Here is a 25,487-nt window from a genome sequence, read left to right on the forward strand (position 1 = left end):
TTTGGATGCTATGTTGCCCGAGCCTCAACTAATTCATTCTTTCCACCAAAAATACATAATTACCCTTTAGATGACAGTATGAGGTAATGCTAAAATTAAAATGAATGCTAGATAAAAGCTCATGAAAATGACCTATATAGCCTAGAGCAGGGATCTTCAAAAGGGGGTCCGGTAGCATTAGAGGGGGGCCTCCAAGTTATTTTTTAAAGTTTTTTAAAGTTTTTTTTATTTTTAAATTGAAAAGTCTTAACATGAATTCAATATATTATGAGCAAATATAAACCCCCACTGCTAACTACGGACCGGTAGACACTAAGGTAGCCATCCACAGATACAGTAGCCTAGGCCTATATCCTAAGGATTCACTTTGCCACATGTATGTTTAACATTAAAACATGATTTATAAAATCATACAAACATTTTTGTTATTGTAGCCCCAGTTTAATATGCAACTTCATTTTATACAATACATATTGTATAAAATGAAGTTGTAATAGGTGGATGCATAGGGGGGTCCCTTATCAGTCTCTCTTTCAGTTAAGGGGTCCTTGGCTTAAAAAACGTTGACGACCCCTGGCCTAGAGAGTACACACTGAATATAAGATCTTTGATATATTTGCATGCAGCACATTAATACTATACAGAATGCCAAGTGTAGCCTGTACATTGTCCAAAATATACGCTAAGATATAGTTACCTTGCGTTTATAGTCTGTACTGTGTAACACGTCCGTTGCTACTGCTAAAGATAGCCTTTCTGTCTGAACTGGGGCATACATAAATAATACACATCAACAACAGCCCGCCTGAGTCACGTGCGCTCCGTCTCAAGCAAGGCATTCGCGAAAAAATGTGTTCCCGGTTTTAATGAATTACATTCCACTTCCTGCCATATTGTGAGCCAGCGTTTCCGCTTTCGCCGGCGTGCTAGATGTACACAGCATGTGTTTGGTGCCTGCGCAGCCCGCAGGGAGCGGGTTAACCATCGCGTTGACTAAAAGTCAGTGAAAGCGTTCGGACTCGTCGTGCTTGATCGGAACCATTGAATTCAAACTTGCATTGAATTGAAACTAATTTAGAAAAGGTCCGGGGGACAATTGTGTTGGGTCGTCTGTCAGCTAACCGGAGCCTCATAGAAGGTATGTGGACGATTTCATTCATTGATTCATCACGATCATAACGGTAGGCGTTGCTTTGTGGTTGCATTATCCTTTGCCTTGCCTGCTTATAGATGTTTATCAGTGTTTCAATGAAAAATATTGCGGTAAAACAAGTTTATGCGTCATACATGCTTCGTAGCATTTTGTCCAGCAGCTTGTCGAAATATGCAACATTGTCCACACTTAGTTATCCAAACAGCTGCAATATTGTTTACTGTAATCATAAATAGACTAGATGCGGTGTGAGTTGTTGTATTTGACATTTTAGGCACACTCTCCAGAACGCACTGGCTTAATTATTCCATCAGTTCTGTAGGCGTATTTAATGTATAATGTCATATTTTATCAATGGTGTAAATATTGGAGGGAAAACAAAGCTCTGTCAAAAAATGCCCAGGTTTGCTGTGCTCTTTTTATGATAGGAGGTCAAAGGTCAGGGTCAGTCACGATAACAACCTCCTGCCGGTAAGGGATTCACACAGTGCCACATTTCCTAGACTAAGTATTACCAAAAGTTGCCAATTTTTGGTGTTCAAGTGACAAGCAAGCACATTATCTTATAATAACTCACATATTTCAACGAGATGTAAGGATGAAGAAAGCCTCTTTAAAGCCCCCACAATGTGTGTATAGCATCTTCAGACGATCATTAGGATGGTATACTGTACGTTTTTGTGACCATTACTGTTGTACCATTTTCTGTGTCCCTGTATCTGATTCTTATAGCGGGTTGCTGTACTCTTTGCTACTACCACTATGAGTCGCCAAAGTCCGAGATCTTCAAGTCTTACACAAAGACAAGCACCATGTTGAGCTGGTATTTTTTTTGACTCAAAGGAAAATAGCACTGTAAATTATTGGAGGTGGATGTTTAGGTTCAATTACTTTATCTTCAGTTCAATTTGCAGTTGCATATCAGGAGACAGAGTTGTTTTTTTGATGGGCAAAACTATACACAAGACAAACTTTCCATAAGTTATTAGCAGTTATTCATAAATCAATTACTAAGCTCAGTCATGGAGGAGTTTTTGTATTCTCCCACAGCAAAAATGTTAAAGTGTCATGGAAACCTTTCACTTGTAATTTATGTCATTAGTGCAAGTTTATCCTGGTTACACACTGATGTTAACAAAATTATAATATCTTCCTTCTGCATTAAAGCTTTTGTTGAGTTAAAGAGGCTATCTGGTGGTAATGTCTTTTCATCCTTTCTGCTGGATGACTCTTTCACCTGCAGCTAAAAGTTTTCTGTTAACCGGTTTATTCATAGTAGAGGTGGGACCAAGGCACTGTTTTGCAAGTCTCAAGTAAGTCTCAAGTCTTTGCACTCAAGTCCCAAGTCAAGTCCCAAGTCAAGACTAACAAGTCCCAAGTCAAGACTAACAAGTCCCAAGTCAAGTCCAAAGACCAGGTATTTTGAGTCCTAAACAAGTCATAATACAATATTCACAAAATTTAAACAACAGACACACAACAGATTACATTTACACAAATCATGAATGCCTTTTCAAATTTGTATTAATTTTTTTAAACAAGTTTTATCAAGTGCTACTGAATTTAATAGCACTAACACTGCACTTTCATAATGTTTTATGTCAAAATAAATTTAAGGGATAAATGTAAAAGATAAAAACTCACTTTATGGATGAATTATCTGTGTGCGCATATGTGTGTAAAAGAGAACATAACAGTTTGCATAAAACAACTTAAAGGCATAAACCGTTTTATTCACCCACAAGGTTGCCCATTTTCTGTTACTTAGGGTTGAGTAGGAGTTAGGGAGGGAACCCACAACATGCCGACATGGCGCCTCTGTTGATGACATGATTTAGCTTCGACTTAACGTTACTGTTCTTTGTGCAACTTCAATTGTTGAACAAAGTTAGAAGTTGTTGCATCTCCATCTGTGATTTTCGACCTGCATGTTTTGCATATTGCAATCTGTTTTTTGTTGACCACTACATAGTCTTCATACGCAAACAAAATTATCTTTGGTGTCATTTTCAACTGGCACTCAGCGACATGACTTCACTTCTTCATCTGTCAGATTGGTTAAAGTGGATCTGGGAAATTAATGGAAATACATTTACCGTATTTGTAAAGCACATTTTACATAATGTACTTTTTAATCTTCGAGTTTGGGGAAAGGTATTAAGTCTTTTCAAGTCAAAAGGCTGAAGTCCAAGTGAAGACACTGGTCATTGGTTAAGTCCAAGTCGAGTTGCAAGTCTTTTCTGAAATTCTCGAGTAGAGTCTAAAGTCATCAAATTTGTGACTCGAGTCCAAGTCATGTGACTCGTGTCCACATCTCTGATATATAGTAACAGTGACTCTCACTCACCGTAGGTTTGCATGCAACGGGGTGTACACAGCTATGTTATGAATTAAACATTAACTGTTAAATGGCCACCAGCTGGGTTACCTTGTGCATGCTACAGCACCTTCTATCTTCTCGCCTCCTCTCAGTTTCCCGCCTTTTCACCATTTGTTTCGTGTTTTTCTTCTCCGATTTTTTTTCCTCTTGTCATGCCCCCAGGTTCTGCAGATTAAAAGTCAGGCAGACACCCCCCCACACCACGACCATCCCCTCTCAAAATTGCACGTTACCCAAGAGCACCTCCTCAGCACCTCTGGCGCGTAGATATTTCTCAACCTGTAATGACTCTCTGAGGATATCCATTTCCACATCAAAGCCTGGCCATCTGAACTTAAAAAGGACCCAGACAAATATGATAATTGTCTGCAAGAGACCTGCACTGACATACTTGATTTTTCATTTTGGTTTCTTTTTTCCCCCTTCTCTTATTTTGCTCCACAGAGCCCTCTGAAAAGCTGTGAATGTTCACCATATGGACCTGAAATCTAAAACGGTATTCCCCTCCTTCTCTGATTCACTCGGATAGAGGGGGCCCCCGTTCAAAATCCTACAGGGACTTTCTACGAGTCAGAAATTTAACCCAGAGCCAATGACGGAATAGATAGAAAATGCAAACACACTCCATATTTATTTTTCCTGCACCTCCGCACATCCTTTTTGATGTAAACTCCATTTTCCACTGTTTCATAAGGTCCTCATGAATATTGCAGTTGCTTGAGACTCCCGGGAGGCGAGACAGTGAGGTTTCTAACTGGTCTTAGTTTACAAAAGAGGAGGAAGCATATAACCTACTTCTGAAGCTTGAAATGAAAGTTTTCAATGTGAAAACTTCCATCCATCTTCATCCACTTATCCGGGGTCGGGTCGCGGGGGCAGCAGCTCCAGCAGGTGACCCCAAAATTCCTTTTCCCGAGCCACATTAACCAGCTCCGACTGGGGGATCCCGAGGCGTTCCCAGGCCAGGTTGGAGATATAATCCCTCCACCTAGTCCTGGGTCTTCCCCGAGGCCTCCTCCCAGTTGGACGTGCCTGGAACACCTCCCTAGGGAGGCGCCCAGGGGGCATACTCCGAGTTCCTCACGGATGACTGAGCTTCTCACCCTATCTCTAAGGGTGACGCCAGCCACCCTCCTGATGAAACCCATTTCGGCCGCTTGTACCCTGGAAAACTTATTGAGCGTAATTTCTACGAAATCTACACCAGTCTCTGTAATCTGATCCCCATCTTTTCCAAATGATTGATGATAATGTAGTCTTTACATAGGTCCAAATTACAGGTCCATCAGATTCCCCTAATATAAACAGCTTGTGCAGATAAATCCAACTATTGGTAGCCATTTCAATACATCTGGCTTCCATTAAAACCAATCCATACGGACACCTGAATACTTGAATGTCATGCAGCAGTTTAGTTGCATGCGACATGGTTTTCCAACACTCTCTATCTAATCTAATCTACAAACTGTCCCACTGATTTTGAGGAGGAGGCGCGTCAAAACTTCCAGACACTGACCACTATCTCGCTGAAGAATGTGTTTGTGACAATAGTGATTAAAATATACTGTTCTGTTCTTATTTATTTGTGTTGTTGGAAATGTGTGTGTATTTGAAACAGCAACGAGTACGTCAAAGCCACACAGCTATCTCTAAATAATGCACCAGCCATTGAGAATTTAGTATTCTTCATGTCCATCTTGTTATTTGTAACATGCCTATAGTGTTGAGTGTTACAGTACTTGCAGAATAACATTTAGATATTGCTTGGCGGAGGGGAATCTTTCATCTCAACACATCTGCAGCATTCTCTCTGTCTGAGCTGCTCTCTTTTGTTTATTTTCTCTGCCCTAATGAATGGTTTTATAATAACCCGAGGCAGCGCAGCTAATCTTAAGATCCATGCCGAGACACAGGAAGTACAGTGTCCACTGTGGTGGGGGATGGACAGACAGCCTCATAGATTAGAGTGGCAGTGACCGGTTGAGTGGCTGCAGTCTGCAGGGACTTAACGAGGCATGTCCATAGGAAGACTTGATTGCTTGGGAATGTTTTGGTGAAAACAGGAACTGAAGAACAAGGAGGGAGAGAATATTTGATGAATGTAGTTTTTTTTTTTTGTGCTCCTTGAGTGACAGGTGTGTAGAAGAAGAGGAGGTGCACGCATGTTGCAACCCCTTCATTGATTTTCTGGTCTCGATACCTATACTGCAAACTTCAATTCTTTTGTATTTATTTATTTTTCTGCGTAGCACCCCACAGAAAAAGGGAAATCATGTGTGTGCTGGTGAGCCTGAAGCCATTTAAAACGCACACTGCCCAGTGAATTTGAACCTGTCCAGAGGATAGAGATGACTTCATCATTACCTCACCCTGCTCTGCTAGAGAACTTATCAAAAACATGTGGCTCCACTCTTCTTCTACACTGCAAATTGATTGAGTCTTGGACTCCAATGTTTTTCCTTTGTTTGAGGACGTGTGTGTTTGCGCGCAAGCAGTCTTCGTTTTTATTTCCTTGGATTTCTTGTCTCTCTCTGGGTTTTGACTTCATCTGTCATTCATTTGGCTTGTTTCAGCGTGTAGCTCTGGGTTTGGTCAGACAGGGCCACGGCCACTGAGTTGGACAGAATTATACATTAGACTGAGCATTTGAGCCTTTATGTACGTGTCTGTTACACCCATTGAAACCAGATGAAATACATAACGAGGATAACATTTTATTGACCATATAATTAACTATACTATACAGTACTTTAAAGGAATAGTTGGACATTTTGGATTTTGTTACTTTTGGACAGAGCCGGGCCAGCTGTTTCCCCCCCCCCCGTTTCCAGTTGTGTGCTAAGCTAACTGGCTGCTGCAGTAGCTTCATATTTACTGTACAGACATGAGAGTGGTACCGATCCTCTCATCTAACACTCTTTCAAAAAAGTGAATAAATGTATTTCCCAAATGTCCTTTCTTTTTCAGTAAACTTCAAATTCATGGCTTAAAGGATGAGGCTGGCACGCCAACACGCTAGATTTTAGTTTAATTAGTTAGTTTAGTTAGCTTCCTTCATTTTGACTCTCTGTTCCATCAAAGGTCAACACTGTCAAAATGGCTTGCTTATGGTCAACGGTGCCAATTTGCGTGTCAGAATTTAAACAAAGTTCAACTGAGTGCAGATTTACTTCAGCCCCGTTAGTGATTCCATGGGAATGAATTAATTTCACTGCATAATTTTGCCATTTAAAAAAATAATGTGAGGCCTTTAGTCAGAGGGCTAGGAGTAAAAAATGCACCACATTAAGATTATTTTGTTGCTATATGTGGACACGCACAGTTGCTGTTTAACTGTTACATGCTTGTTTGTTTAGATGGAAATAATCCGTTTTGGTCGGGGGACTGATGCTTACACGATGTGGGCGATCATGATAAAGTTGCGTTGAGCTGCACTGCTGATCTGTAACTTCAATGTTTTATTTTTAATGCTCTGAAGGAGTCCGTCGAAGCTGAAGAGTCTCTTGTTTCATACTATTGTGCATCAACAGTCAGGGTGCTGTTTGATGTGATACATGTGTGGGCTGTGAGTGTTTAGATTCCACAGTTGTTTGGTTGCCAGAGGTCCCAGCGGGGTGGGGTTAGAAAAACCTTATTATACACTTGTGGGCGGATGAATTACTGAAAGCATCCGGCCTGACGTGCAGTACAGCTGACTTCTGTCCAGTTTGTGGAAGTGTGTACTGTACGTCCATATGTGCATGATCCGTATGCCCTCACTTTGGATGTGCATGTGTGTTGATATGTACATGTGTGTTTAGTTTGCACTGGGAGTTATAATATGTTTGTGTTTACACAGGCCTTTCTCTGTTTGTGTGTGAGGGGGCAGTCCTGGCAGAGCGCCGGCTCCGGTCAGCAGTCTTCCCAGCGCAAGAAGCGAGACGGCGTTTGCATAGATATTGAAGTGGAGTAACCATAGCGACGGGGTCAGCCTCCGACCATGGGAGAAGCAGAGGTGCCAAGTTTTGGGCCAAATGAGCTTTTGGAGCAGACAGCGGCTCTTTTGATCCCCGTGGTCGTCACCTTATTAAAGTGTCTCTCTTAAGGGTCAAACATTTGAGATCATGAAAGTTCGAAGCTGACTCCACAAAACGATTGGAATCTTAATCGTCTGGAGTCTTCATGAACGATGAGACCTAATATGTTGTATTTGATATACTACTGTCATTATCCAGTCATTAAGTTAATGAACTAATGAGCTGAACATGCAGAAATACCAACAATGGTTATTATGATTATATTATAATCAACCAGAACAATGGATTAATTCTGTCCTTGTAATGTTGGCTCCATGAAGTCCTAATCGTTGATTTTCCTGTTGATGACCAATGAAATGCTGCCATTGTGAGCAGATAATGGTACTAACTTGCCTGGGCTGCTTGCCAGTCATGAGTGTGAGTGTGCAGCCACTGTTTGTGAAGGAAAGGGTGGACGCCTCCCCCATTACTGTGCCCCGAGGGTCTGCATTAATATGGAGATTAGATTAGAAATCTTCCAGGTCACTTAATCTATTCAATTAACTGACTGTCATTTTGCATATTTACTGGCAAAGAAAAAAAAATACTAGAATGTACAGTGAAGTACAGCCATTAGGGTTTGTATTCATTTGCCAGTGTGAATCCATTCATCACAGTGTGTTCATGTGAGGGTCATTCATAGCTGTGTGTGTGTGTGTGTGTGTGTGTGTGTGTGTGTGTGTGTGTGTGTGTGTGTGTGTGTGTGTGTGTGTGTGTGTGTGTGTGTGTGTGTGTGTGTGTGTGTGTGTGTGTGTGTGTGTGTGTGTGTAAAGCTTCTATGGATGCCTTTTATTACGGGTGTTGATCCTCTTGCTGTGTGGGGATCTGGAAAGGATGCACTGTCACATATTTCTAAATGTGATGCAAAGCTTAAATTGCATGTGTGTGTGTGTCCACACCATATCTAAATGATATCCATGATACTGCCTGGTATTTTCTTCTTCTTTCTTCTCTCCATTAAGCCATATTTTCTGCTGTTTTTATTACACTGCTATAAAAGTCCTACTTAGAAACATAACTCTTGTATGTGTACACACACATAAAAACTCACACAGTTTCAGCCCTGAATCCTGCAATGACATGCTTTGTTCATTCTGAGTGCAACCTTTATTTTGTCATCATTGTGTAGAAAGATATATTGCTCTGTAACTGACCTGTGTAATGATCATGCTGGTTTGGAATGTGTATTTCTAAAGGGACACTCAACGGATTTTGATTTCAACCAGCCCAACATGTTGATGTCAGTAGTACTGTGCTGGTGAAAAGCATTCTGGGTGATGAACAAAAAAAAATGCAGTCGCACCTATTACCTTCTCAGTTGACCACCCGCTGGTTCATTTTGAACTTTTTGGACACAATGTCTAGTTATGTCATGTTTAACTGTATTTGAATGTGAATGCTGTTATTGGCTGTCCTTGTTTGAATGAGGTTTTTAAGGTGTGATTAATGCGGGGAAGAGAAGTGGCTTAATAGCCGCTTTCTTATCAAACACTTTTTAGTTTTTTTCCTTACAACCGTATGCAACAGGTACCAAATCATCTATTCTGTGTTTCCACCACAGACAGTACTTAAATGTAGGCAGGGTTGTAACAGCCATGCGCAGAGAAACAAGCTGAAAAACCTTTTTATTCCTCACTGCTTCATCCAGCTCTCACTGTATTTACTCTTTACCGATAATGCAGAGGAATGTCTGCACCAATGGTGGACTTTTTAGCTCCATCTTTTTGGTACTGGATCAGTGTGCTAGGAACCTCAACAGATTGGGTAATGAAAAAAACAGGACTGAATAGAGTATTTCCATTGGTACCATCCACAACTTTTGACATTAGAAACCCAAAAATAACTGCAACTAAAAACTTTTTATTATCGATTAAACTGCTGATTATTTTTTTGATAATTAGTTTGGTCTATAACATACAGTATAACATCAGACAGTAAAAATTCCCAACAAGGTGACGTAATTAAATATCTTGTTTTGTTTGACCAACAGCCCAAAACTCAAAAATATTTAATTTACTACTAATGTAAGACCAAGAAAAGCAGTAAATTCTCACATTTAAAAGCCGGAAACCATCAAATCTCTTTTGCTTGAATAATGAATAGTTATTAGTAATTGTTGCAGGTCTACAGTTTATTAATATTCTACTTTAGGAATAAAGTGATCCAGTGGAAATTAAGGTGTGTGTGTGTGTGTGTGTGTGTGTGTGTGTGTGTGTGTGTGTGTGTGTGTGTGTGTGTGTGTGTGTGTGTGTGTGTGTGTGTGTGTGTGTGTGTGTGTGTGTGTGTGTGTGTGTGTGTGTGTGTGTGTGTGTGTGAACTCTTGTTGGTCTCATCTTTCCAGGAAACATGCTTTATTGCCTCTCTGACCAAACATTTACATCATCTGCCACTGTTGTAGAAGGCACACCCATGCCTCGGTTCCTGTTTGTGCACACACACACACACACACACACACACACACAAAACAAAAAAAAAAATTGTCCCATCACACAGTGACAAATCATTGTTGGCAGCACTGAGTTTAGCTGGCTGCTGAATTCTAGTGTTGGTGTGGGTATGTAATGTGCTGTCCTCCTCTGTTGTCTCATCTCTAACTGGGTCGGCTTGTGTACTAAATGATGATTCTCATCTTTGCTGTCACTGAACTAAAACGCTGTGTCAGCACTGCCCAGTGTGATCTTAATGTTGTGTTTTGGCAGTTGTCTGTTGTCCTTAGTCATGGTTTTAATTGATTTAGTGTGCTTTCTTTGGATGTGTGGTGTGGTAGGGCATGACAAGACGTGACATGAAGCCAAATGTCGGCTTATAAAACAGTGCTGACGCTCACAAGGCAATCAGGGTAGTTACAGTTGTAGAGACAACACCACACTCAATACTGTGGTATTTCTGCATTTGTGCCTCCCAGAAATCACTTGTCAATCAGTTGAGTGTTAGCACGTTGACCGAGCTGGCCATAGTGATGATGGTACGTTGTATTTAAAGGTACAGTACATCACTGGTATGGTGGTGCTGGTGGTGGAGGAGCGTGAGCCACCATGGTGCGAATCCACAGTTTGTTTATATCTTCTCCTGCTGGGTCGCAATAATCATGTTGAAATGTAAAAAAAAAGCAGCAATATTGTGTGTGTCACATGTTCTAAAGTGACAGCGGTTTTACAGCGGTACCAATCAATAAACTGACGTAGCATAATTAAAGACCAATTTCTGTGTGTGCGGGCCAGCTCTTGCATCCTGGCATGCCTTCATGTAAGAATAATTACAGTACAGGACATCATAAACTCATGAACTTTAACAAGTAGCTGCAGGTTTTCTGAGTGTTAGGCTCAGGCACCTGAAGATATTCTTAAAACCATTAACGAAAAGGAATACCAATAAGACGCTAAAGTAACAAACCGGGGACTCCCTCGTGGCCCGGGCTGCCCTGAATCATCATTGTTTTTCCCCTGCCCACAGCTCTCATGAGCAGATAGTACTACACCATATTATGAGTGAGGTAAAAACTCTATACTGTATTCAACCTCAGAGCCATTTACTGTGTCTACTGTACACTGTGCTCTGAGGTGATTTATAAAGCTGTGACCACCTCAGTCACCTCAGCCTGTGTTCTCATCTTGTATTTAGGTCAATGTTTCTGCAAGAAAAACTACATGAGGGAGTCCCCTGTACATACAAGATCAGTATGTCTTCACTGTGCTGTTGTTGACGTTGCTGTGCTTCTCCTCTGCTGGAGGGCCATTGCATGTCATTAGTGATGCATGTTGCATTCTGTTCAGTAGCCCCCTTGGGGCATCACAAGCAGTCTGTGTGTGCATAGTACACAAACTGACACATTTCTGAGTGTTATCATTTTGATGTGCAACCAATCGTGCTCCTTCGGATTTCTTTGAATTCACTGTCCATTTTTTTTGCAATGTAAATGGATAATTAGTTTTTTTTTATGCATAGTACAACTAAGGTTTATAGTTTTTATGCTCTAATATTACACTTTTAATTATAATTCTTCCAAAATCTATTGTCAAAAGGATGAAAAACAACTCTAAAGCGATATACAGCATACACAGACAGAAACAAGCCTCTCCATCTGTCTCTGCTCCCACCGGCTGTCACTCTTCCTCTCCAGCTCAGTATTTATGTTATTTTCTCAGTGTTTACCGAGGAGAAACTGCTGAGGCTGAGCAGAAATGAAGAAGCTGATAATTTAATAGCAGATTGCGCACACAGTGTTCCCTGTTAGCAGTTTCAGTTACTCAAGGAGCGATGTTGCATTACATCCTGTGCATTTAGATGGCAACGCAACCCTTCCTTTAAAAGAAAGATCCACCCTTAAATAATAATTAATTCCTGTAAGAAGAAAAAAAAAACAGACCATTGTCAGACCATTAACATGGGCTAAAAAGGTTTAGGTATCTGTAACATCAACTGTAAGTGTCGACTAATACCACCATTAATATTCTGCGATCAACTGAATGATTAATCAACAACACCTGTTTATCATACATACACAAAAAGCATAGCAGGTTGATTTGTCAGACATGGATCAGTGCATTTATACCATTAACTATCCCACTGTAAACTGTAGAAAAAAAGAATTAAATCATAAAAGAAATTGCCCATCTCTTACGTTAGTACAAATATGTAATGGGACAGAGACAGATATTGTTATCATCTTTTATTTCGAAGTTTTTTATTTTAAAAGGAAGCCCCCTATAGTAAGCTTCCGCCAGCAGCTGCTTTTATATTTCATAAAATGCATTTTAGATCTGTTTTCCTTTTTAAGTATGTAAAAACAGATTCTCATGACAAATACACTTTCCGCCTTATCAGTTCCCCTTCCTGTCCTGACGGATCGCTGCCCCCACACACAAACAAACTCACACACTTTCCACTGAGGATGTAGCTGGACGTTGGGAAGAGATACCCTGTCAGATATGTGTGGCGTAGTGTCACATGTCTCGGACTCGCAGGATGGGAAGTCTGGGAAGGCTGTATTTCCTTTACCTCAGCAGAGGAAATAACTGGATAGGACCCATCTTTTGTTTTGTCCTTCCAGGACGGTCACTGATACGCTTCGGATGGGAAGTTGCACAAATTTAACATGTAGCACAAGGCCATATGATGTTTCTGTGCCCTTTGTGGGCCAACAAGAGTTGTTTATAACTTGGACGAGTGATGTCATCCATTTTGTGGTCAAAGGGATTGTGGTGGTGTGTCCTAAAGACAACAAATCAGTTTCAGTCTGATTTTGGTGTTCTGGAAAATGTGTTTTATGGCCTCTGGGATGTGACAATAAGGGGAAAAGACAAATATGCTTGTGGTTTATGTCTGTGTTTTACAGGTTTGTTAAGTCCAAAATGTTGCCAGCGTGAACTAAGGAAAAGTATCTTTCATAAGAAGTTGGGTTAGTAATTGTGATGACATTCCCTATTAATCACACAGAATTTGGAACATAGCTTTCTGTTTTTAACTGCCATATCATCGATAGTGCTCCTATAATGTAAAGTCTGAGATATATTGGTATTATTTTCATTGGCAGATAGGGCTGCACGATTATGGCCAAAATGATAATCATGACTATTTTGATCAATATTGAGATCACAATTAATCATCACGATTATTTATTGATTTTAACCAAAACAAATTTGATTGTCACATAGGCTAATTATAACTGCTTTCACATCCATATTGTGCTACATTCCTGCTAATACATCCATATTGTGCATCCATATTGTGATATATTCCTCTATGAAGGAGTATGCCATTTCAGCTGTTGTGTGACCGCTTTCCACACGTTTGCTGTGAAAAGATACAGGCAACGCAATTTTCTGTTCACGTTATCGGCGCATTGTTAAAATCCTGTGCCAATATTGCGCCGGTGCCCGGATGAAATGGCACCGCTGATTTCGCTGCCTCATTACGCTGCCACTTAAATGTCTGCATTGCGCTCTGATGCTCCGAAACCCACGTTAGAGGCAACAAAAACATCTACTAACTAAACACTAATAACACGTTACACAGCAGGTAACGTTAGCCTACCATTAGCTACAGTAGTAACTGGATTAAACACAGCTAAAATGCTGACAGCTAAACGGTGTAGTGTGACTGTATTTCACTGTAGAGGATTCCAACAGCAGGACGTACAACAGTCTGCCGCTAAAGCTATGAGCTAAAAGACACAAACTAGCACTGGTCACTGCTGTTGTCTGAAAAACAACACAGACGGGACAAAACGTTGCGTTTACTGGTAAACTGGTAAACCCCGGAGCGTTCTCTGAACGGAATGACACATTTTAAATATCACTCGATCGCACAAATTTGATCGTGGGAAGCCAAAATCGTGATTGTGATTAAAATTTGATTAATTGTGCAGCCCTATTGGCAGAGCTGGAAATGTAGCATAACTGCAGTTGGAGCTCAAGCTGGTATAGACTGATGGATGTGAAGCCCCTTTCACACATGCACTGCAAACCTGAAATTATCTACACATTACGTGGCGAATCTGTATGTGAGAACGCAAATGCCCGAATCAGTTGGATCGGACATCAAACGGTGTTCACCCTGCCAGCTCCCTAGTACAAAATCTGTATAATCTCCGATTGAGCCAAAAGTGTGAAAATTCCCAGCAAGCGAGTGGGCGTGTTGATTATGTCTAATGCTGCTCGCGCAAAACAGGAAGGAAACAAAAATTCAAGGGTGAAGAAGGCGGGTTATTTACATGAAGACGGCAACGAAAATGTCTAACTGGAGACGCGAAGAGATATGGGAACTTCTGTTTGTAAAGATTGGGAGGTTGGGAAATATGCTTTGCTTTTTTTAGGTAAGAAGATAAGTCTTTTAATCTAACTTTATGCAACAAAACAAAACATTCCCAAATTGTCCAACTATTCCTTTGAGAGAACATTTAATGGGAAGAGACATATTTGATCCTTTTTTTGACAAGGTTAATTCTAGGTTAACTTATTTCTAGGCTGGAGGTTCAGTTTATTGCTAGAATTGTAATTGTGATGGTGATTGTTGTGTTCAAACATGGTTTATGTTTAGGTAAACTTTTAGAGAGGATGTCAAGGTTAGGAAAATAAACTTTAAACATACCCCGACATGTTAAATATGCCTGACTGTTACACCCACAGACAGCGATTTGCCATTGCTTCAATCCAGTCTTGTTTATTGATTGTGTGGTTTTCAGTCATATTGAGCCCGTCCTATGATTATTTATTTATTATTTAAAATGTCATGATTCCTGGGAATGGCAGCAGGTTTCCTCTGAGCAGTTTCTTCAGCAGTTCCAGTGATAATTTTTGGCCAAGACAAAGGCCTTTGTCGCCACTAGTACCTGGCAGTCGGCTTGGTGTGTCAGGGCCTTAAAGGGTTTTTAGAACAGTTACAAAACTTGTGTCTGAGTTGTAGTCATAATCGTTCTTTCCAACAATTTCTTGCTGCATTGTGGGCTGTTACATCCTTCAAATAGATGGCCCATGTCAGATCATTAAACACTGACCCAGCTGAAGTGTCTTTGAGCAAAGCACTGAATCTGGATCAGCTCCAGAGGTGCTGCTGCACTGCTTAACACAACATCTGACTTTACTGAAGAGGAGTGTTTATCCTGATTGGATTAATGATGTATCACATTTTCAAGTTGTTATTATTAATAAAACAAATGAAAACAAAAGTGGGTGTTTAATGGGGCTGTTTCCAGGCTAGTCATGTCATGTACTCTGCCTGAACTCATCCTTTAGCGAGGCTCTCTTCCTGTTAATACAGCTGTCTGGGTGATCTGTTCAGAACAGCTTTGTAGAGAGTGGCGATCTGCCAGCATTGAACACAGATCGACCTGAGGGGGAAAGCAAAAGATTGTGTCATCTCACCAGAACAATAGATACAATTTCCCATCATGAAAACAACTGCTAAAGGCTGGTCTGGTATTATAAATGTAAAAGAATGGGCTGGATATAATCAGTGTGCATTTACAGTTACATTTTCAGTATTTAATGCTGTTGTCCAGACCAGAAGGTTAAGTTCAACATAACTTCACTTGTAGCAGGGGCCTTACTTGTGAATCTTTGGTTAACGTATCATCTTTTAAAGGTCCAATGTGTGGGAATTTCTCCCATCTAGCATCGAGATCATGTATCGCAATCAACTCTCTCGTGCCATGCAGTTCAAAGTACGTATTACAGCTATGGTAGCCTTCACGCATTTTTCTGATGACGCCGGTCTCTTGCTGTTTTCAATATCATTTTTATTTTTCTGGGCGAAGAAGAAGACTCCTGTTCCTGAAATTTGGATTTTGAATAAGTGTGGTCCTCCATGTTTCCTTCTATAAACGCTGGTGGTGTTTTAAGCCCCCAACGTCTCCTTCCAGGCAGCGCTGCGACCTTTGACTTAAAGGCACCTAACCCTAACCCAAACCTAACCCTAACCATTGCCTAATCCTAGAGACGTTGGGGGCTTAAAACACAGATAAACTCTTCAAACTTGACGGGGCCGGGAAGCGACGATACCCATTAGCAGCACCTGTGAGTTTATCATGTGACAGCGAAAACGCGAAAGGTAGAGCAATACTGCCCTTCAAAGGCAAAAGACCTTAACTCGCTAGAGTGTGATACTGAGAAAAATGACTTTAAAGTTTCTGTTTTGTCCAGACAAAAGTATTATAGGTAGAACTCCCAAAATTTGACAACTAGTTGTTATAATGAAGAAATGTTTGTATGTAAAAAATCTTGAGTTCAAAATTGACCTTTGATCCTTTGGCAGTTACCGTACTCTGCCTTTGTATCATGTGCCAAAAACAAGGAGTCATGCAAAGGCAAAAGGCAGTAACATATAATCAATATTTTCTTGCTGTTCACCATACTTGCATCCATTATAAGAACACCTAACCATGGTCTTGTCATCATGGGATTTGTTTTAAATTATATAGAAGACATTTGGTTGTTCCTATTCAGTGCTATTTGATCAGGATAGTGTGGCAACACTAACACAGTTGAACAGTATGACAGATAAGTTACTTTGCAGTACAGTATACAGTATGAATAAATACAAGAAATATTTTCTCAATAAAGATAATTTAATTATAATTGAATACACAGGTATATTTATTGTTTAACAATAAATATATAATGTTTAACACTTTTGCAAGGCACTGTATCAGTGTCATATTCTCATTAGGGGCTGAGCCCCCCTAAAGGTCTGATCCTAGAATCGCCCCTGGTTAGGGCCACCAAAACTGCTCAAGATGCACAGTCAACGAACTTGACTTGGATTACTACTTTTTAATTCTGAGATAACATTTAGGTTAGCCTACTTTGTACGGACGTTAGCAATAACTAGCTTAGTGCTTTTATGGATTTGTGTAAGATTTGACATGAACACCTGCAAGAAGGAAATATGGCTCAAACACGTATGGATTGTTGTGGATACAGCAGATGACGTGCTTTGCTATGGATTATGTCTTCCATGGATTGCATGGAAAGGTAGGATGCCTGTGTATTTAATGATTCCTTTTTGGGCGTCTGATGTGAGGCTCCGCAAAGTGAGGAGGTGTGTCAGCATCACCGTTGGCGCTATAAAGTTAGCTAGCTCCGGGCTGTCACGGACACTGACAGAATAGGAATCATCGCCACTTTATTTGAAAGATATATCGTGGTTTGGTGACAATTAAAAACGGCAAACTTTGACAGTACGACAAGGCCAGAGTACAGTAACATCACGGCGGCACAGTAACATCTCTCTTAATGCCTGGCTAAACAAAGTCAGAACACCTTAACTCAACTTCAGCGTGTCGGATTCTTCTCGTATGGTTTTGGATGTTACGGTTGTCATAGTCTTTTATTTTCTCGTTAAAACAATCAAATTGACTCACGATATTTATTCACATGATAAAGGAGGTCTCAAATACCCCAAAAGTGACATTAACTCCTTTTTGCCCAAACATGATGTTACAGTGTTTTGCCTTTTGTAGGGCAGAATATGTCCTGTATGTCCCTCACCGGCTAAGGTATTTCAAGATGGAGCATGAATATGGAGCGTCTACCCCAGTTCATGCAAATGCAAATGTAAAATTTCAAGCCAATAGGAATACTTTCAATTTTAATTGATGGTGGTGGTAAATATTCATGAAAAAAACACAGATTTTGATATTGAACAACTAAAAACGTTACACACTGGACCTTTAAACCATAATTCTGCACCAACCCACTGTTTCTGTTCAGCCTGTGTAGTGTGGTTTTCCTCCAACAAGAAGTTGTTTCTCTGGTAATTATCCAAATTGGATTATCATGTTGTTAGTCTGGGATAGAGAGGTTCCTGCTGGTCTGGGGGTCAGTGTTGGTGAGGGTGTATTGATGCAGTGTTTCCCCCAAGCGGCAACTTCTGGGCCTGAAAATTTAAGCCAATCTGGATGTGCCTTAAACCTGCATTCTATCTAATTTCCAGTAGGGGGTGATTCAGCTGGCTCCAAATAGAAGTTGGCTTGTATAGAAGTCTATGGGAAAATGACCCTAATTCTCCCTTGATTTTGTTACCTTGTAACAACTTTTTCAAACCAGTTTATGGTCTCAATTCTTCAAAGTCTTCTTCAATACAGCATGATGTTCATTTTGTAATGGATGGCCCCATTCATTTTAAAATAGACAATAAAGCATGCAATGCTTAAGGGCATGGCCACACGCCCATTAATCAGGACAGAAGCTTAGTCACTGTGCACATTAAAATAGCAGTGAACTTGTTTTTGGATACTCTATTATTAGCGACCTTACTTTTTTCGTGCTTCTGTTCTCTCCAGTGAAAATAACTACAAGATGAGATCCCACATATTCACCTCACACCTGGGGCTTCCATCAGCTGTGCAGTCAATTTGCACATTTGGCAGGCGATGGGGTTAGGGTTAACTGACTTGAAGCATCTCCAGCCATACAGCCAGGTTACTATATATTAATTTGTTCGACCTTCTTAACTCAACTTTAAGTCTACTTGCATCTTTTTTCAATGAGATGATACGCCATTTTGGCGGTAGTTTAAAAGAAAACAATTGTTTTCTGTTGTGCTTCTTGTTTGCTACCCTTTTACTGTAGCATGTTGCATTTGTAATATATCTGGATTTTATTATTTAATATTATTTATTATTAAGCTATTTTCCTTTTTTTTGTCTTTTTTTGTTAATTACTTATTAGTTGTAATAAATGTAACAAGTGACTATTTAGTGTGTTAGACACACACACACACACACACACACACACACACACACACACACACACACACACACACACGCGTTTCTATAAAGCAGAGTCAACAGTTGTCAGATTAGGGGGCTTTTAGAGTGGACAGCAGCACAGACAGAATCACACCATCTAAAAAAACTGCTGCTACCAGGTAGAAATTCTGCTTTCTGTTGCCATCAGCGCATCAGCCAGGCAGCAAGGTTACATCCAATTAATCATAAAGGGCAAGATCAGGCACCAAGTCTCAACTATGGAAGATATCATTTTGAGTGAATGCTAAGCATGTTAAATGTAGTATCTGTTAAACTGATTTACTCGGAGAATGGTTTGACTTGCGTCCTCCTCGCTGGCAAGGCATTGCATCAGATTAAAGTCAAAGGGAAAAATTAAACGCAGGCTTGCCGTCATCTGTGTGCAGCTATTGCCATATTAAGCTATTGTGGCAGGATGTTATCATGTCCATGTGTGATTACTTTGATAAATGGGTTGATTTAAACACCCGGACAAAGTTTTACAAAATATCATCTGCTGATGTTCCCTCTGAATGAACACAGTCCTTATCTGCCATCTATTCTGCCAATGGTGTGAAGATAAACAAATCCTCACACGTGCCTGCTTTTGCTTTAGGATCAACTAAATTGTTTTACCCGGCGGTTCAGAATTTTACCTTTGCTCTGATGTTAGCTCTTCTCATCTAACTCACTTATCCTCATTCAATTTCAAAGTCCCAAGTTACACAAATAAACTCAATAGCAGTGAAAGGATCACCTCATAGCTCTGAATTAACTGAGGCTCCACCCACCACGCCATCAGAGAGTGATGGGGCCGAACAGAACGGACACTGCAGCTTTCACGTCTACTCTCTAGCTCTAAACATGTCTGACAGAATCAGATTAGTGAGACGTTGGGATTGTTGTGTAACTGTGGCAAAACTAACAAGACAGAAAGCAAAGTTGACTCTTGTCTCATCCATGGGCTTTTTATTTTTATTTTTATTTTAGGAAAGTGGTGTCTATTAGAGTTTAGGCCACACCTCAAGCTATTTGTTGACGGCCTTCTGTCTTTCATAAGTGACCTCACCTCCCCTATTATGGCTAAAACAATAACTTGTTAAAAAACACTTAAACTTTGTCGGGATTTTATATAATGAGGCCGATGCTGTGTGGCTGGACAGTCACATCCACCAAATAATTGTGGTCAGCAGAAAAGGCTGTTATGTAACTGTGCTGCTTTCTGACTGCATCTTGCCCGAAGAAAAAATAATTAGTATGTCGAGTGCAGTGCCGGGCTTAGTTCAGGCGGGATTCATTCTGGTCATTCCACATGCTCTGCTACAGGTTGTTGATGATTGAACCTGGTCATGAGGCTGATGTCCGGGCTGTGACACCATTGTGTGTTCTCCATGGTTCTCCATGGTTTAATGATTAGTCGAGTCATTTTATTTATATATTGCTTTTAAAAACAACAGCTGTTGAACCAAAGCGCTTTCCAGTCCTCAATACAGGACAAAATTACTAAAATAGAATGGGCATAACAAGCAATAATACAAAACGTAATACAAAACAACTAACATGATAACAATCAAAGTCAAAGTAATACAGTAGGAAGTTAGGAGAGATGGAATAAATCCAACAACAAATTTAAAAGCAGTAAGAAAGCATTTAGAAATAATTAAAGCGGGTACTTCACACAAGCTGCACAACAATCTCGCAGACTCTTCAATCGGTTTTCATTTTCAACTGGATTCCACATAGAATACAGTACATGGAGGTACATTTTTGTACTTAAAATTAACTTTTTCACTGATTTTGTTTTCTTGTATGTACCTTTTTGTTTTCCCTAACATTTAATGGGCCCTCATGGGAGTAGGTACTTACCTTTCGAGTAATTTAATAAGTAATTTGTGATACAGATTTCTGGTAGAAATTTCGCTTAACCCAAAGTTTTTAAGTCAGTTCAGGTAGCACGCTGATGGGGCGTTTAGATAGTGTACGAGAAGAAACTCTGGCCCACTGCTGCCGTGACCCAAAATGAATCCCTGGCTGCAGTGCCTTCTGGCTTGGCCTCGTCAAAAACTATTGGTAGTGGTGTTGGCTGGGAAGCTGGTGAGGGATCACGTCCTTGTTGCAGCACTAGTAACTCCTATCAGCTGCTCTGTTTATATAAATTCCTACTGACAGTGACGGGAGTGGAACGATGGTGCGATGTTTTCCTCTATTTGGATAACAACTACTCTTTTTACACAATCCCATGACCTAATGTACATTTATTAAATTGATTTAAAGGTATCACTGAAAACTTGTTGTCACTACTGGAAATTGACTGCATTTACAGTATATAGTGTTTTATCCAAAGAGCTTTAAGTTTTGCTTCTCATCCACACACACACACACACACACACACACACACACACACACACACACACACACACACACACACACACACACACACACACACAGACAGACACGAGGCAAGGCACTGGCCTATGCCACAGCCAACCCACAAGCAGTCAATCGAGACACCTCTGAAGTCCAGACTCTGATGCTGATGTCAGGTGTGAATTGCAGTCCATCTCAACTTGATCTAGGCACAGTCTTGATATAGCTGGTTACAAGAAACTACTGTAGGTCTAACAGTGTTTCCCACAGGTTGAGAATTTACTTGGTGGTGGTGGGTGGCGCAGGATGTGGTGGCGCGGCGCGTGATGGCTGGGTTCAGTAAAAACTAGTCAAACGAAGGTTTATAACATTAAGAGATAATTAGAAATAACAGAGAAAGAAATAACAATTTACATATTAAACTTATCAGACTAAAAGATGATACAGCTACAGACGAAGTGTAGCCATGATGTACTTTGTCAATTAAATCTGGTTGGTTCGTCAAATGTTATGGTTCAACAGATAAAATACCTGATTACCCAGAGCCCAAATAGGCTATTATATGTAACTTAACCTTAATACTATGATCCATACAGACAGTTACATGTCTCCTCCTAATTCCTGTTAAATCATACATGTTTTTTGTTTTTTTGTTAGATCATTTTGTTTTTTTAAGTGTTTTAATCCGTGTTTTGGGGATGGTAAACACACTGTTTTGTAGGCTACTATACATGTCCTTGTTGATCTAATATGATCTAGATCTAATCTGATGATTTCTGTCATTCAAGCAACTCAAGTTGTAGTTTAAAACTTTTAACAGCCAACATAATAAAATCTTGGGTTTTATCCGGGCTCAAGTCCATAAATACAGTTAATGGATTCAGGCACAGAGAACAATAAACTCGGTTAGCGGATAGCTCCGTTATAAAGATATGGAGTGGAGGAGACTGCCGCGGACAGGGGTAACAACCAGACTTTCATAAATGACGTTCAGGGAGCTTTCACAGCGGTGTGGCTGCGGCATTTCCACGGTTTGATAATACAGTTAATCCCCGCGACAAGACCACCAGCAGCAAGTTACTACTAGCTATAGCCTCTGAGCCTGAAGTGAAGCGGTGATGCTGTCAGGCACGCAGAGCGCGACTTCACAAGGGAGAGGGGCTGGAGGCCACTGGTCTTTGTGCGCTGTAAAAAAATACGTTGTTGATTGGGAAAAAATGTAATTCGGATGTTATCTACCTGGGCGGGTCTCAATCTACCTTTTGCGGTGCGCCCAAGTAGCCTACAACCTATGTATTGGAAACACTGTCTAAATAGGCTGTGGGTGGATGGATAACCAAGCTGAGTAGAGTCTGTAGTCCAATTTTGTGTTTACACTGAAATTCATCTCTGGATTTGTCTGTTGCATTCACCAATATGCTGAGTGATCTGCTGGCTTCTTAATTTTTTTTTGTATGGCTAGACAGATCTGAGCTATGGAAGCATGCACACTTGCTGTCAGCGAGCTTCATGCTTCTCACACTTCTGGTTGTCATTCCACACCTGAAGGAGCATTCATTTTTCCGCCTCCACTAACATGAAAAACATCACCGCCAGATCAGCAGGTGGTTTCAATTACTGTTCATTTGGCCAACCTGGACAGAAAGTGTGTTTCCACAACTGCTGGGCCATCTGGGGCTTTTCACTTTCCAGGTGCTCTCCAGCATCTCGCACAACTCCCAGAAGCAACCAACACTTTCAGTCATCGTGCCCACAGTTACATCATTTTGGCTGTTCTGCTAAATACAACCTAATGTGCGTCTTGTTGAGTCATATAATAACTTTTATAACGTATGGTTGTGCTGATTGGTCTCTCAACACTTTGTTTCATAGTTCTTTGATACACCAGATTTGGAAAATTTTTTGTGTTATTTCGATGTTATTTTGGACCAATCCCAAAATTCCCACCCAAATATCATTATAATGGAATGCAGACGCAGCACCCTCAGCAATAACACATCTCACATGCTATCAATAGCTCTCGTGTTCTACGGTGAGCCGTGCTCCCTGGTGTTGACACAGTTGGTGTTTGTGCAGATGACGTAGATGACTATCAAGGGCACAGATCGAGTCCCTCAGGCCGCCTGGCGCTCCGTGTAGCTGCCAGTACAGTCTTCGTAGTGGAAACTGCTGACCGCTGTGACTGAGAACACACACATTGAGGCCTATACACTGACATGAGAATTCACCAATGCAAATACATGTACACGGGCAGTAAAAGCCACATCCAGATATGGTAGAGGATCCTGTAGAGACCATAGGGAGAGAATAATGAAAATAAATCCAACACTTTGTCCACATGTCTTTACAGAGTCTTCCCTCTTGGAAATGATTCATAAGAGAAGGAACAAAAGGCATTTGATATTTCCTTTTGTAAAGAATTTGGTTAGTTACCAGGTCTGCTGTATCTGAAAATAGGGTAGCTGGTTTGTAATTTGGCCTGTATACATAAGAAGACAGGATGAATAAGTAACACAAATCCACAGTTGTCACCTAATTGAAAAAGATTACAGGTGTTTGCTAACATAATACGACAAATATCTTCTTTTTTATTAGATTTATTTTGATTATGTCATATAGGCTACAGTACCAGTTAAAAGTTTGGACACACTTTCACCATTCAAGTGAACGAGAAAGTGAAGTGTGTCCAAACTTTTGACTGGTACTGTATGCTGAATTACAGAGCATACAGACTTGTCAAGGATGCTTTCTTGTGGAAGCTGTCTTCCTTTTAATTTCAGGTATTTATTTCATGGTTAATTTGTGTTTTTGTATCCTCATGGCATTACAGACTTCAAAAAACACACAATGAGTAAATAATATTTATAATTCCTGTTAAATCATACATGTTTTTTGTTTTTTTGTTAGATCATTTCGTTTTTTTAAGTGTTTTAATCCGTGTTTGGGGATCGTAAACACACTGTTTTGTAGGCTACTATACATGTCCTTGTTGATCTAATATGATCTAGATCTAATCTGATGATTTCTGTCATTCAAGCAACTCAAGTTGTAGTTTAAAACTTTTAACAGCCAACTTAATAAAATCTTGGGTTTTATCCGGGCTCAAGTCCATAAATACAGTTAATGGATTCAGGTACAGAGAACAATAAACTCCGTTAGCGGATAGCTCCGTTATAAAGATATGGAGTGGAGGAGACTGCCGCGGACAGGGGTAACAACCAGACTTTCATAAATGACGTTCAGGGAGCTTTCACAGCGGTGTGGCTGCAAATGAATGCGTCTGCTTCTTAAATAATTATTCATTTCTTATACTGACGTTGCATTGTTGAAACTGTATGACAATCTGTATAAGCAAATAAAGAGAATTAAAAAGTAAGACCGGTGGGACCGGCCCGTTCTGTGAACGGCAAGGATTGCGGGTGTATAGAGCAACGGCTTATACATTGTCCCATGCTAGCAGACTAAAATCTCATATTTTATCTGCTTTTGTGTTTCTAATTGTTTTTAACTGCTCTTAAATGTTTAATTTCTTATACTGCACTGTAACTTCTATTCTCGTATTTTATCTGTTTTTAATGTTTTAATCGTTTTTTAACTGCTCTTTAATGTTTTATGTAAAGCACTTTGAATTGCCCTGTTGCTGAAATGTGCTATACAAATAAAGCTGCCTTGCCTTCTAATTGTGACATATCTCTTCAGCTCAGACACACAATATGGCTCAGAGCTTTAGATCCACTAAAACTCTGAGCCATATCGTCTAGTTGTAACAGCCCCCAGAAGACTCCAGAAAGTAATAATGTGTTTGTGTTTGTTTTTGTCCTAGTTGGCGAGACGTTGTGAACTCGAGCAGTCCCCTGACAGGTAAGAATTTTTACATCAACACGCAGTATTTCAGCTCCTGCTCAAGCCTTTAAGACACCTGTTGATTGAATTAACAGCACAGCACTGTTCTGAGTATTATCTTCCGCCATAACACTCAGTTGATGGGAAATAAAATGAGAAAAAGTGAAATGTAGTGTTGACTGAAGTTTTTGTCTGACGTCCAAGCGCCTCGGCCCTCCTCTTTGGTTTTCCCAAGGACACAGAAGGTAAAGGGAGAATTATAGTGGGCGCTTTTTTTTTTGGAGAGCCTTGGACAAATGACACGGCTTTGGTCACTGGTAAGCTTACAAACTGCTTCTGGCCAGACAGTTTGCTGTGTTGGAAGTTATGCTGTAAAGGAAATAGTGACAGGTCTTTCTCTTTCTCTTTCTCTCTCTCTCTCTCTCTCTCTCTCTCTCTCTCTCTCTCTCTCTCTCTCTCTCT

General features: G+C 40.3%; 1 protein-coding gene across 1 annotated transcript in view; it reads left to right on the top strand.

The window, feature by feature from the left end:
• Positions 1-934: 934 nt before the first annotated feature.
• Positions 935-25,487, top strand: part of add3a (adducin 3 (gamma) a) — a 112,147-nt gene continuing 87,594 nt past the window's right edge. The window contains exons 1-2 of the mRNA XM_039780467.1: positions 935-1,138; positions 25,006-25,043. The gene's annotated coding sequence lies outside the window, so the exon portion shown is untranslated. The remainder of the gene's footprint in view (positions 1,139-25,005; positions 25,044-25,487) is intronic.

The sequence above is a fragment of the Perca fluviatilis genome, chromosome 1, assembly GCF_010015445.1.
Source record: "Perca fluviatilis chromosome 1, GENO_Pfluv_1.0, whole genome shotgun sequence".
In the NCBI taxonomy this organism is placed as follows: Eukaryota; Metazoa; Chordata; class Actinopteri; order Perciformes; family Percidae; genus Perca; species Perca fluviatilis.